The sequence below is a fragment of the Pseudochaenichthys georgianus genome, chromosome 20, assembly GCF_902827115.2.
Source record: "Pseudochaenichthys georgianus chromosome 20, fPseGeo1.2, whole genome shotgun sequence".
Taxonomy (NCBI): Eukaryota; Metazoa; Chordata; class Actinopteri; order Perciformes; family Channichthyidae; genus Pseudochaenichthys; species Pseudochaenichthys georgianus.
Window position 1 is genome coordinate 9,439,519 of NC_047522.1, and position 14,098 is coordinate 9,453,616.

Genomic DNA, 14,098 nt, shown 5'->3' on the forward strand with positions numbered 1-14,098 from the left:
GGCTGAAGAAGTTAAATATCAGATATAAGTAGTAGTGAATGAATTTGTATTAAGATGAGAAAAGAATGTAAAAAGGCTTGGGAAAGCAGAAGAATATTTGAACTGCAAACTTTTGAACTAACTTGATGGTGAATGATCTGTCGCCATGGCAACGGCATTTGATGACATCCCATAATACTCTTAGATGTGTTGATGGATTGTTACCAAACCTGTGAAGTTTTGGGCCATTTCGAGTATTTTCACTGAAGTTATGAGAAAACCGTGTTTCATGGTGAGCATTGTGTTGCCATGGCAACGGCATTTGAAGAAATCTCAAAACTGTCCTGGAGATGTCTTCATGGCTGGACTGTTAGCACACATGTGAAGTTTGAGCACTCTTTGAACATTTGCATAGGAGTTATAGTGACATCATATTTTATGGCGAGGGATAAGTTTCCATGGAAACGGCATATGGTGAGATCTCAGATTTGGCGTAGAGCTGTTGAGGCATGGACCGGTGATATACAAGTGAAGATTGGGGGACGATTGGACTGTGTTTATTGGACTTATAGCGACATCATGTTTTATGGCGAGGGATGCGTTTCCATGGAAACGGCATATGGTGAGATCTCAGATTTGACGTAGAGCTCTTGAGGCATGGACCGGTGATATACACGTGAAGATTGGGGGACGATTGGACAGTGTCGATTGGATTTACAGCCTCATCGTGTTTCATGGCGAGTGGTCTGTCGCCATGCCAACGACATTTGATGACACCCCATACTACGCTTAGATGCATTTATGGCTGCATCGTTATCAAACCTGTGAAGTTATGGGCTGTTTGGAGTATTTTCACTGAAGCTATGAGAAAACCGTGTTTCAAGGCGAGCATTGTGTTGCCATGGCAACGGCATTTGAAGAAATCTCAAAACTGTCCCGAAGATGTCTTCACAGCTGGACTGTTGAAGTGTGCTGCATGTCAGTTGGAGTGATGACATCATCGTGTTCCATTACACAGGTGTTTATAGTCGAGCTAACGAGCTCTGTGATCACAGGTTTCCATTGTTCTGAATGAGAGATAAACCTCTTACATGTGAACGTTTTGTGGAAGAACCGTAACAGATATCTGTGAAATTTCAAAACGTAAAGCATGTCAACGAAGTTGAGTATCTGAAGTGTAATTTTTGTGTAGTTTCGGGTTAATAATGTGGCCTTTTTGGCAGTTTAACTAAAGGTGTGTGGCTGCTACCGTGAGGAAATATCTGCCTGAAATTACAATGGGCTTCAATGGAGGAATGTTGAACGTTTTTGTCACTTCATGCCCTCAAGAGGCATTTTGTTTAATATTTTTTCTTATTTTGTTTTTATTTTTCAACCTAGGAGAGGTGTTCCTACGTTTTCCATGAACAAATATGTCTGAGGAGTGTAGGGTTTGGGAATTATGGCAAGTTTAAAATATTTTTGGGGGAGAATTTCCAAGCTCCAAACTAAATTCAATATCTCAAAAAGCTGAAAAGATATCAAACATCTTTTATACAAGTTTTATAGCTGAAGGTATTGTGATCATTTGAAAGTTGGAATGAAGTTTCTGGCTGAAATTATGTAGAAGGAGAAGCATATTTCAATATGCATAACAAAAATATATATATTTCAAAAACAAAAAGTATAACATATTTTGAAAAATTCCTGAACAGGCTGAATAGTTTAATATTTGAATGGTTTCTGTAGTTGAAAATAAGCTGAAGTTATGGAGAGCCAAAGTATTGGCTGAAATAAGTTTAAGGGGAAGAATAAAGATTTGAAGAACTATAGTGGAATGCTGTAAACAGCATTCGCACTAATAAACTTGCCTTGCCTTTGTATATAGATAACACCTGCATGTTCTGCTTTTGGTCGTCTCTTGTAAATGAAAGTGAATGAAAAAGAAGGAGAAAAACTAACAAAAAAGAAGATGCAGAATAAATTGCCAGATTAAGTAAACCTCTTCAGTTGTGACCTTCTTCTGAGCTGGACTCTCGCAGGGAGCAGACCTTTACTTCAAAAAAGGGATAAACCACTTTTGCTCTATATTCTGTTTGTATGATTGTGAGTACTTGCATGGGACGAGATAACCTGCATAACAACGACCTAATACTGTACATAGTATGAATAAGCTAAAGGCTTCTCTTGAGTCAAGTTAGAGTTAAATTGGTCGATATTCTAGTCTTTGTCCGATCCTCCGACGGAGCCATGGTCTATAAATATGATGAAAGATCTATTGAACAGTAGCAGTGAATTATCACTACAAACAAACCTTCACATTTTTTAAGAAATTTCTGACAGTCGTAACTTTATTCTCTTTGACACATGCTTGCCTCTTCCAATCTGCATTGGGATCTATACGTTTCTTGTCCTTGACTGACACGGGAGTGGAAACTTGTGGCAACATTTTCCGACAGTTAGAATGTTTTCTGCCTGGCAGTAGGCACAAAATATGACTTTTATTTCACTCTTTAGTGCTAATAAACACGTTTATAATATTAATTCCCAAAACCTGTCGTTACTCCAACTGCCGCCATATTGGCCTTTGATGGGGAGTTACTTGTTACAGGCCTCAGCCGAGCTAGAGCGCCTATTGCTGACAAGACACAGTAGCTGTTTGACATTCTGAAATGAGAGATCCAGGCTGTTACAGCTTTCTCTGCAATTGCTCCCAGAGATGTCTCTCACTGTTTGTAGCCAATCTGATAAGACGACAGGAAGGAGGCCTTCCTTCATTTAATGACACTAAAATAAACACACAGACGTCACGGTAGTTTGGGATATAACAGTTACCGGTTTCACATTAAACCATGGTAAAATTCTAGCAGAGGTTTCTGTTCTGCCTGTGTATTTCGGCAAGCTAGGTTAGCATCATATTGTTTCTTTTACCTAAGCTAGCTGTGTAGTCAAGACAACACAAAGGCAGCTTAGAGGTAGGATTGCCAAGTTGCTGTTGCTTTCAGTATTTTTAACTCCTATCACTTGAGAGAAAATTGGCATGTGCGCTAACTTAGGTGCTGCGACATGATGTTGTGCAATTCATAAAGAATGACATCTCTGCTTTTTATCGCCTACCTTTCCGTCCAACCAGTTGCATCATTGTGTGTGTTTGCATTGGCTTTTCTGTTTTGTGTTGTTTCTGTTTGATGTATCAGGTTTAGTCCCATGCTGTGCCACAGCAACACCAATATAATCCAGCTATTTGTGCATAAACAAGAGATTTGAAGCACATATTTTAAAGTAAAACAAAAGTTACCTTTAAGAGCCTACTGTAACTAATTACTAAATTGAATTACCTTTGCCTTAGACTGACTGTGATAATACTGATAACCTTATTATTATTTTTTAACACCGTTTCAACTCTAATGCTAGTTTAGATATAAGATATAAGGTGATTTTCCAGTTAAAGCTGGTGGGGGGTTGTTGGTGCTGCACCACTCTCCTAATTGCCCTCACACTCTCCTACCGTCCCTCACCTGGAGATGGACCAATGCTATCTCTTTTCTCCTTCTCTCTCTTACGCACCCATTACAATTCTCACAAGCACAGTTGTTGGATTGTTCACGCAGAGAGGCATGGATTCACTGAAAAACTCCCAAGCATTTCTCCAATTGTGTATTCCTGCTAAACTTTCTCCTGCAGGTCTGTTCTGTATTTCAATGCTGCTTCTCCCCAAACCCCCTTAGAGAGACACTTTATTTCTTGCAGGCCTGTGAGCAGCCGTGTTTGCTCATGTTGAGATGTTGCTCTCTCTAGCAGCCATTACAACATGAATCCGATCTCATATGGGCAGACTCTTGTTTTTGTATGTGCCACACACATCTCCAGGTGTTGGATGTATCGCACCTGCTACTGAGAAATCGGATTCTCTCTGGTTTATTTTTGCTAACAGCATGGATCAACATCAGTATGTTGTCATCTAGAGGTAGCATAAGATCTTTCTCATTTCCAACTCATGATGTAAAGTACCTCGCTTTGAATCAGTTCTCTTTCCCTTGTTCTTTAGCCCTAATCGTGTGGGATTAGTTGTGTGTGTGTGTGTGTGTGTGTGTGTGTGTGTGTGTGTGTGTGTGTGTGTGTGTGTGTGTGTGTGTGTGTGTGTGTGTGTGTGTGTGTGTGTGTGTGTGTGTGTGTGTGTGTGTGTGTGTGTGTGTGTGTGTGTGTGTGTGTGTGTGTGTGTGTGTGTGTGTGTGTGTGTGTGTGTGTGTGTGTGTGTGTGTGTGTGTGTGTGTGTGTGGACTTCATGTTATTAATGAATTACCCATGACCTCTACAGTTTAGTTAATGCAAAAGCACAGGATATGGAAATAAAGTGGGAGCAAGTGTATAAGGTCATATTTTAGTTTTATTCATCACTTTTTAATTTAGCAAATAAAACAAGTCTTAAGTCTGTAAGATAAGTTAATGACATTGAAGTACTCAAAACCTTTTGCCATGATAGGTGGTTTTAAATAGTTGTTAGCTTTCTCCTTTAAAGAACAACTACTTTAGTAATTAGGAAGATTAACGTTGAATATAGAAAAGTATCAACACATTTATACAAACCAGCTTTTAAAGCATTATCTACTTCTGAGCTGTAATTGATCAAATCTGTAATGTTGTGAATCCAAGCGGACAACAGCTGCTTTAGGCCTAGACATTGCAGAATAACAAAGCTACCGTAATGGGAGGTACACAAATGCATTTGTCTTTTTTAGTGCTTAATCCTGATTGGCTGTGCATTGTTCTGTACAGTTAGGAAACTGAGCTGGTGTCGGCCTTCCAATGAAACTCTGGATAATGACGTTGGCACGCTGTAATTAAAGTGTGAGACACGACCCTTGTCTCACTTTCTCTCTCTGTTAAATCTGTAGCAGTAAGCAGCAACAATCCATCGGGAATTTATGACAGGTCATTTTAGCTGACGAGGCGAGGTAGAGATATTTTACTGTGTGGATTCAGCATCACAGGTCCTTTGGGTATACAAAGCACAGATCGCTCAAGGTGAACATTCTCCATCGAAGAGCCATTCTATCTGTCCCACAGCTTTCGCTAAGTTAATGGACTCTGCACTCACCTACCTGACCATGCATCCACCTTCAAATGGGTCCAATGACCCCTCCTGGAAGTGGCCAAGTGGGATATACTGCCACAACTAAGAGAATATCGGCAGCGCCCTGTGTCAAGTGGGCACTGGTTGCTTTAAAGTGCTGCCGTGATACCATCTGAGAGTGCTTACATTCTTAACAAGTGTCAGGAACTCTCACAAAAGCAGGAGAAAAATCACTCTATACTTTCCTACTCTATCACTGACTGAGTGGAACTTCTAAACTTGGACAATCTTTGGCCACAAAAAAGAGCAAGTATATAAGCTGTATCTTATGCTTTAATGTATTTCAAATACTATACAACAAATGCATATAACGATGTTTTAAGGAGCATTTGAAAGAAAAGTAAAGAATGGAAGATTTCAGAGATGATCATCTTAATGTCTGATCTGACATTGTTACCGACATATTCAGCATTGTTTTGTCCTTAACTGCTTCACTTAGCAGTTAATGCAGCAGCATTTTGAACATGGCCAGTCTTTGTGAAGGACTTAAACGTCCTATAATTTGTTAAAATAGAGCAAGGCATCAAGTTGAGGTCAATGTTGTTGCTGAATGTTCTACCAAGAGGGCTTCTATCCAGTGTTAGGCGTATGGGTCAGCAGTAGCCTTGCTGTAGTAGTATGTGTTACTGACGTTACACATTGTTAGGGCAGACACTGATTACATTACTTCGACAATACCGCCACCATTTTTTTTTATCAAAATAAAAGTTAGTTTTCAGTAGTTCATTTTCATGAAAACAGGAACATTTCTTCACTGTAGCATTACCAGTCAGCATGTTTTAAAGCTGCTCAGGCACGTATTTGTGCTGCCTTTTCATGCACGTGGTGGCACGATAAAGAACTCCCCAAACACGAAGTGATAGTAACAGTTTGCGACTGTAATCTTCAAAACTGCAATGCTCTAGGAGCTTGTGTTTTATTTGGCGACTGGCTTCCCGGGCTCACTGTCAGAACCATTACAACTCTCATCTGTATCCGTCAGCTCCATCTCCGCAGCCATCCATCTGCTAATCAGTGTGCTGCTAAAGTGTCATCAAACAGCACTGCCTCGCCTTCTGCTCCTCCTATAGGAAGGGGTTTTTTACATGACATCACACTTACATTTCAGGGGGATGGATTATCTTTATTTTATATTATTGTGGGACATTTTAAGACACTTGCCTGTGTTAAGGGATCTGAATCTACAGTATTTTTGCCACACTAAGACCTTTATTTCTTTCCTGCTCATCAAGTCAGCTTTAACATATCCTCAATATCTCTCTTCTGTTTAGAGGTATTCATATATGTTTGTCACACTGCAGGGATCTAAATGAAAAGATACCCAAATATAATTTCAGACATATTGCTTCTTAATGTGAACATCTTCTGCCAGCAGCAGGCCTTTTTTTGGTAAACAAAACTATTTTGAAAGTGCATCTACAATGCCTGTGAAAAAGTGACAATATATATATATATATATATATATATATATATATCAAATATATCTACCATGTGATTAGCCAGCCGGAATTGAATCCCCAAACTTGGCAGCAGTGGTTCTCCTCCCAGTGATTTACTCAGGGACACAACACAGCCTGGAAGAGGAAATATGTTGGTGAGGATGCTATATTTCCTTACCAAACTTTAAATCCAACTTCACACCGCCTGCAATATATCTTAGTTGCCATCCTAAGGCATCTCCACTCCCTTTACATCTTACTTTGAGGTCTGGCCTCCTCTGAAATGTACGCGTTTCACCTCAGGCCTGATTGCTCCCAGTTTATAGCCCCCTGTAATTGAATCAGTTGGGCATTTGTTGAAATGCTGTGTATATTGACTCTTTTGGGTCCCTCGCCAACAGTGCTTATCATGCCTTTTTTCTCCCCCCCATGGCTAGTATTTCCTCTCTTGAGTTCCTCTCCTTAATAACATCCCTCTGTGAGCTTCCATCATCATGATCAGGGAGGAAATCGTTTTTTCTCCAGCACTCAAAACTCATTTAGAGAAACCTTTGGTGGGGTTTTGTAACCTCTTTTGGCCCAAACTCTGTCCATCCATTTGATCCATCACCCTCCTCTTCTTGAACTCCCACACGCACACATTCAGTCTTCATGACGAAACCTTCCTCTTGTTAATGCACATCGTCCTTCCTCACTGGCAATTACCACCCTCCATCTCTTTAACTCCTCCTGCATATCTTGCCCTCCATTTCTTAGTGGCCCCTTAGCGGCCCACTGCCACTTATCCCCATGATTCACCATTGGTATCCAGTGTTTCCCACAGATCTGAAGTATACTTGGGGGGGTGGTGGTAGCGGGGGCGGGGGGATTGAGGTGACGTGCAACAACATTAACATTGACCTTTCTGTTGGTCGCTTGTTAGCAGACCCTTCACGCGATGGCAGAGCGAACAGGTACAGGCAGGGCCCATAATGATAGCCCAATAGTTTAAATCTACTACCCACACATGAACATATGGAAATGGGTTACTATTTAAAAAAATAAATGTATTTAGGAACCTATCCATGTGATTTTTAGTGGGGGTCGACCTCAAATCCTCGAGGGGGTCCAGGGGCATGCCCCCCCCGGTAAGATTTTATTTTTTATTTTGGAGTTAAATGCATCAATCTGGTGCATTTTGAGGGGAAAATAAAGAGACTAGATCTATGGAAACACCTATATTAAACAGAAATGTATACATTTCAATAATCATAAAATCATGGCCATAACCAATAACATACCTTTTCCAATATGAAAAAAATACTGAAACTTGTTTATTAATTTATTTTTGGTTCATTTATAGTTGTGAGTGTGTCTGTGCTCCTGAATCAGCCTCTCCTGTCTCCCTCCTCTCCCCCTGCTCCTCTTTGAGGCAGCAGCAAAGACTAGTTTTCTCTCAACAAGTTTTAAAAGTGTATCTTACCTTTTTTCACCTAGTTAACTTTTTATTTATTTATTCATGCATATTTTACTAATCAAATTACATTTAGCTGACGCTTTTATCCAAAGCGACTTATAATGACTGATTACAGGGACATTCTCCCTAACTAAGGGCTAAGTGCCTTACTCAAGGGCACACTAGTGGTGGTGTTCCTGGCGGGATTTGAACTCATAGCCTTCCAATCTTCAGCCCACCTCACTATCCATTAGACCAGGGGTTCCCAACCTTTTTTCCCAAGAGCCCCCCCAAATGAAAATTATACATTTCTTTCTTTTTATGCCTTTAATACTAACTTGAATTTTTATTAAAATTAATTTATCAATTATTTTTTATATTTTATTGTAATGTAGAGACAAGGCTTTAGTGACAATCATGTATTGCCTTACAGGTTGGGAACCACTGCATTAGACCAATCACTACCCTCTCAAATGGAAATATGTGTTTACATAAATGGTGACCACACCGTTTGAGACCCACTGAGAACTTAGACTAAGTTAACTTTCTAAACACTCAGAGAGTCCTTTACCTCACCTGAGCTGAGGTTATCCCGAGCTTGAATGACACACAGAGACCAATCAAGGGCTTTGATTTATGATCTGTATGACAGTGGCCATGTCGGCAGGCCACATCATGTGGACAGCCAGTCACCCTGTGTGAGGCAGGCCACTTAAAGAGCCTGTGACACGGTTTTACCCCATCATCCAAACCCATCAATTTGAGTACATATTGTGCCCTTGAAAACCGTTACTGAACTGATTTTGGATATTTGTACTTTGATAACCATTAATCTGCCCTTCAATGTTGACAATTTTCTGGATCTTCTCGCGGATTCTTCAAGTCCCGCCAAATGATGGGTGACGTCATTGACAGTCCCGCCTCAAAACCCACCTCTTCAACTCTCTATCCATAAGCCCCCCCCCCTCTCAATCAACTTCCTCCTGACTGCTTTTCTGTTGTGTTTTGTTTCTTTTTGGTTCTGTCTTTGTTTTTGTTTTGTTTGTCTACCCTCCCTCCCAAATGTAAAGCGTCTTTGGGTTCAGAAAAGCGCTATATAAAATTAATATATTATTATTATTATTATTGCGGGCACAGCGCTCCAGCTGCACCGTCCAGGATCCCAGCATCTGCATGTAAACCTTTATATATATACAGTCAGATGTAAACGCACGACGGCGCACACAGCAGCAAGCTCAGACAGCGATGACAGGTTAATGTTGAACGTGTCTGAGAGCTCATATGAGGCTGAAGGATCGGTTTATGTTGTATCTGTTAGAAGTTTAGGAATGAGGTGCGTCAATATGGGCGATCATATGGTCATGTAGCCAGTGGTGGAATGGGACTAAAAATCATCCCGGGACTCTCGACCGGCCCACTTCGGTACCGCTAGTAAATTGTCAACGGGGGGAGTGGGGGATGTCAGGGGCGGCGGGTGCTGTAGATAGTAAATGTAAATATGTAAATATTTGTGTCACTGCATCCTGGTAAAATACAAATATAATGTATAATGTCTGTGTCTTTGACATTAGCGCTGCTAGCCACCTGTGCCCTGTACTACGAAGCCAGTTCAACAGACCCTGGATATGTTTGAGTAACAAACAAACTAACAACAACAAACTAACAAACGAGATCTCGCTAAGCGGTCCTACGACGCTGGTTATCAACTCGGTAAATCAAGCCAGGGTTTCTCTCTCCAGCTGAGAGCGCGTTCACGTCTAAGACACGAGTGGATCTGACTTTAATTACATTTGTCTCGAGTGTTTCGTCAACATAATGTGTTAAATAATACTTCTGCATACAGTCTGTGACACTGTGAGTGTTGCACGGCCAGATGAGGCTGGAGAAGCTGACTCAGATAAGGAAATATATGATATATTATGATATTATATGATCGATGATCTGATTGATGATGTAATATGAATGATAAGTGCGACACGTCGGCGTCTTCTCTGCATACGGCAGTTTAAACTGTATTTCCTTTATCCTGTAATATGACTTGAGAGATTTAAACTCCGCACACTGAGTTGATCTCTTTTCTATAGACGCCGGAGGCGGGCAGCATCAGGTAAAAGAAGTTATTTAGCCTTCTCAAACCTGAGCCTCATGCGCCGCCTATGGGGGATGTGCTAGTTACTTATCCGACCGGCCCACTTTGGTACCGGCCAGTCCGCCACTGCACCCAGCCCACGTAAACTGTCAACGGGGGGAGCCTCGCTGCGGGGAAACGGTGGACCTAGTGTCCCGATCGGAGTGGGAATAATAATAATAATCCGTGCATTTTATCCATTAATTTCCCCAACATTGTGGTAAAAAAAACACACGTTTAATCCATGTTGTTGGTGTACTACAACTACAAAAAGCATCGGTTTGTTTTCTCATCAGGAAATGCAGACCGGCTCAAACAATCATTTAATGTATCATATGTTCGCCGAATTGACATGAAAGCACTAATAAATGTAGTTTCATCCACTTGAGTTTACAACCACAAAAATAATCGATTTGTTTTTATATCACATCCGACGGGAGGAAATGCAGCAGCTCTCACTCCCGATTTTTAATCCTAATGTAATCATCATCTTCACCACGATCATTTATGTTTATGTCGCCGAATTGACATGAAAGCACTGACAAATATGAATATACTGTAGTCAACTTCATTAAAACGTTATTAACGTGCCTAATCTCAGTAATTCACCATTTCTACGCATGACAACACACTTTGTCCGTGTTTGGCTCTCGAAGCGTTCCCGCATTGACGTCACTTCCGGCTTCCCCCAAAACTTCAAAATGAGTCGAAGGAATTTCCCCGCGATGTTCGAAATTATTGATATTTAACGGAACGGTATCGCTTTTTCTTTTTTAAACTGACGGTTCGAGATTACTAGTAGCCCAATATTTCATTGCACAACAGTTGTTGGGATGCTGTCACAGGCTCTTTAACAGGCCAGAAGGAGGCGAGATCAGAGCAAGAGAGCGAGGGATCATTGTCCACAAGTTAATCGATCGCAGATGGCGTCGTGGTCACGGACGAATAAAAAAAAAAAATTCTAAAAAAAAAACTAAAACCTAAATGGGTCGCGAAATATACTTGGGCGGCCGTTAATTAAGCTGGGCGGCCCGCCCAAGTATAGTCTATGTGTGGGAAACCCTGGTATCCGCACGCACGCATGCATGCACACACGCACGCGCGCACACACCACACACACACACACACACACACACACACACACACACACACACACACACACACACACAGCCTGAAGGGATGTCATGCTGGTTAATGGCGTGCCTCTCCCAGATGCATTAGTTTTTCCCACCACAAATGTATTAGTCTTGCTGCGTAATTATGTTGTTTTATTGAAATATTAATGTCATTCTTTATGTTGAATCCCTCAAGTATTAGGGCATAACAGGTTTTGTAAAGCGATTGCTGTGGCTTTACACCACCAGTATTCTAATGTTGCCTTGCTTATTTCCTCTTTATAGCTGTATAATACGTTACATTGTAATGGATTTAGAACGTATATCTGTTGAATCTAAAGTGTGTGCATTATTTATGACCAGTATGACTGTCAATCCTTTTCAGTAAGGGTTAAAACATATTCAGAATGAGAAAGTCCTTTGTTTTCTTTGAAAGAAAAGGGCAGTTTGCTGTTTAATTTAAAGATGTGTTTCATGAATTCAGGATTTTTTTTCATGAAACATTCATCAGTTATTGATTCTACACTGAAAGATATTCAACATGAATTGAGAGGTATGAGTTTACCTCAACCTTTATACATAGCCAGCTAGCAAATATGCAAAAGTAGAAATCCATGTTCACTGGCCAACAATCTTTTAAATCTGTTCCTGAAAATCTGGAGCATGTCAATCAAGAAAATACCCTTAAAACATACTCTATTATTTAATGTTCCTTACTAAAGAGGAGGAGTCTTGTGTGCTATTTATTTTACAATATATATTTCCTATAGTTTATATTTAACATTAAACAACTATGGGTTAGAGGGAGACAGAAAGACAGACCACACAGGACACAGTACACACACGCACGCACACACGCACGCACACGCACACACACACACACACACACCAAATGTGTATGTTTATACTCTTCCTGACAACAGCACAGCCTCTTTAGGGAGAGCTTGTAACGTGTGTGTGTGTGTGTGTGTGTGTGTGTGTGTGTGTGTGTGTGTGTGTGTGTGTGTGTGTGTGTGTGTGTGTGTGTGTGTGTGTGTGTGTGTGTGTGTGTGTGTGTGTGTGTGTGTGTGTGTGTGTGTGTGTGTGTGTGTGTGTGTGTGTGTGTGTGTGTGTGTGTGTGTGTGTGTGTGTGTGTGTGTGTGTGTGTGTGTGTGTGTGTGTGTGTGTGTGTGTGTGTGTGTGTGTGTGTGTGGGAGTTCAGGAGAGCTCGTTCTAAGTCTTATCTCTCCAACAAGGCTTAATGGGGTAATGGAAACCTCCTAGTGCATGCTGGGAATAAGCAAAACATAGAAGCAGTGCTGTTGAGAAAGGGAAACTGATGGCTGATAGTGCTCCTAACTCCAGTTTTCAACTCAAGGATTTTAAGGAAATGTAGCCCTGTCATTCTGATCCCCATACATTTGCTACACAGCCGTATACATCTTTTAATTCAAAGACCTTTCACGGGTCACTTCACTTAAACCAAGCATGGAGGTTTTCCATCTGAAAAATGAACCACCTAATTCAAAAACCTCTCACATGAACGTAAAACTAGTTACCTATCTCAAACTTTAATGTCAAGTAAGATGATGCACTCTTGCATGGCCTTTCTTTAACAAATCATAGGACATGTTGTCATTTTGTCTCAGTTCATACTCCATAGTGCTTGGTTTCATAACAGCAGACTATCGATAAACCCCATCAACCAAACTGTTTAACGCTGCGTACATTTTAACTTCCCTCTCGTTCAACACGAAAGATCATTTCCGACCCAATTTCACAGCCGTTTGAATTGGATGGATTTGACTCCGTCCACTGAGTGGTTTCCCCTGAAGCTGGGGCAGCTGACGGAGAAGGTGGTGCAGGGAATAGAGGATGATAAAAGGTTGAGGAAGAAGGGAAATAGGACAGAGAAAGGATATGAGTCTATAATAAAAAAAAAAGTATATGACCAAGAAAAGGGAAACTTAATGAATTAATATTTATTGAAATATTGAAATTAAACTCATCCAACGGATGACTTCAAAATGAATGTATTCAAGTGTTCCATTTTCATCACATCCTACTCCAATAAGTATGTACTTTTTTATTATAGATCTGAGTGGAGATCTTTATTTAAGGTAGTTACAACACAGTTGAGAGAGCAGTTGTAACTTTGGAAAGGTTTTATTTGAGGCATATTTTGGCATGACAAAAGTTGAATTTAAAGAGTAAAAAAAAAACATGTAATGACACCTTTCGTCTATATATATATATATATATATATGAGAATTGTATTTAATTGTTCAAGTGGAGTGAATGTCTCTGGTTCTACAGAAAGATGTGTGCATGCTCTTTATTGGAAGATATTGACATAAACACTCTTAACGCTTTGGGTGTCAATTTTCAGTTATCATTCCATTAGTCAATAGTTCTCAACAATATTCTAGCAAACTTTAATTATTATTCACATTTGTATTGATACACTTAAAGGTGGGGTAGGTAATTTTGGGGAAACCAGCTCGAGTGAGCTAGAATTTGAAAATACACAGCCGGAAAAAATCTGCTACTTCCTTACAGAGTCCCTCCTCCAACACACACAAACGCGCACACGACCAATGAGGGCACGAGATAAGTTTGTGCACAGATGGAAGGCTGACAGGCAGGTAGGCCATCCAGTTATTTTACCCGGGCCGGCTAAAATGATTGGTCGTGCTTTTTACAGTACTACGGCTTCCACAGATGACATTTTTTTATGGATTTTTTTGTCAAAGCACTTAAGATATTCATTGCTATCGGGATGTTAAGAGCATTCCATGGAATATAACAAAAAGTGTATCTCAAGCCGGTTTCTCAAACTTACCTACCCCACCTTTAAAGCTTTTATTTGTACCTGAAAAACACTTCAAATGACTTTCAGAAATGTTCTAC

General features: G+C 40.5%; 1 protein-coding gene across 1 annotated transcript in view; it reads left to right on the forward strand.

Moving 5' to 3' along the window:
• kcnh2b (potassium voltage-gated channel, subfamily H (eag-related), member 2b) overlaps nt 1–14,098 on the forward strand; it is a 279,480-nt gene that overhangs the window by 103,693 nt on the left and 161,689 nt on the right.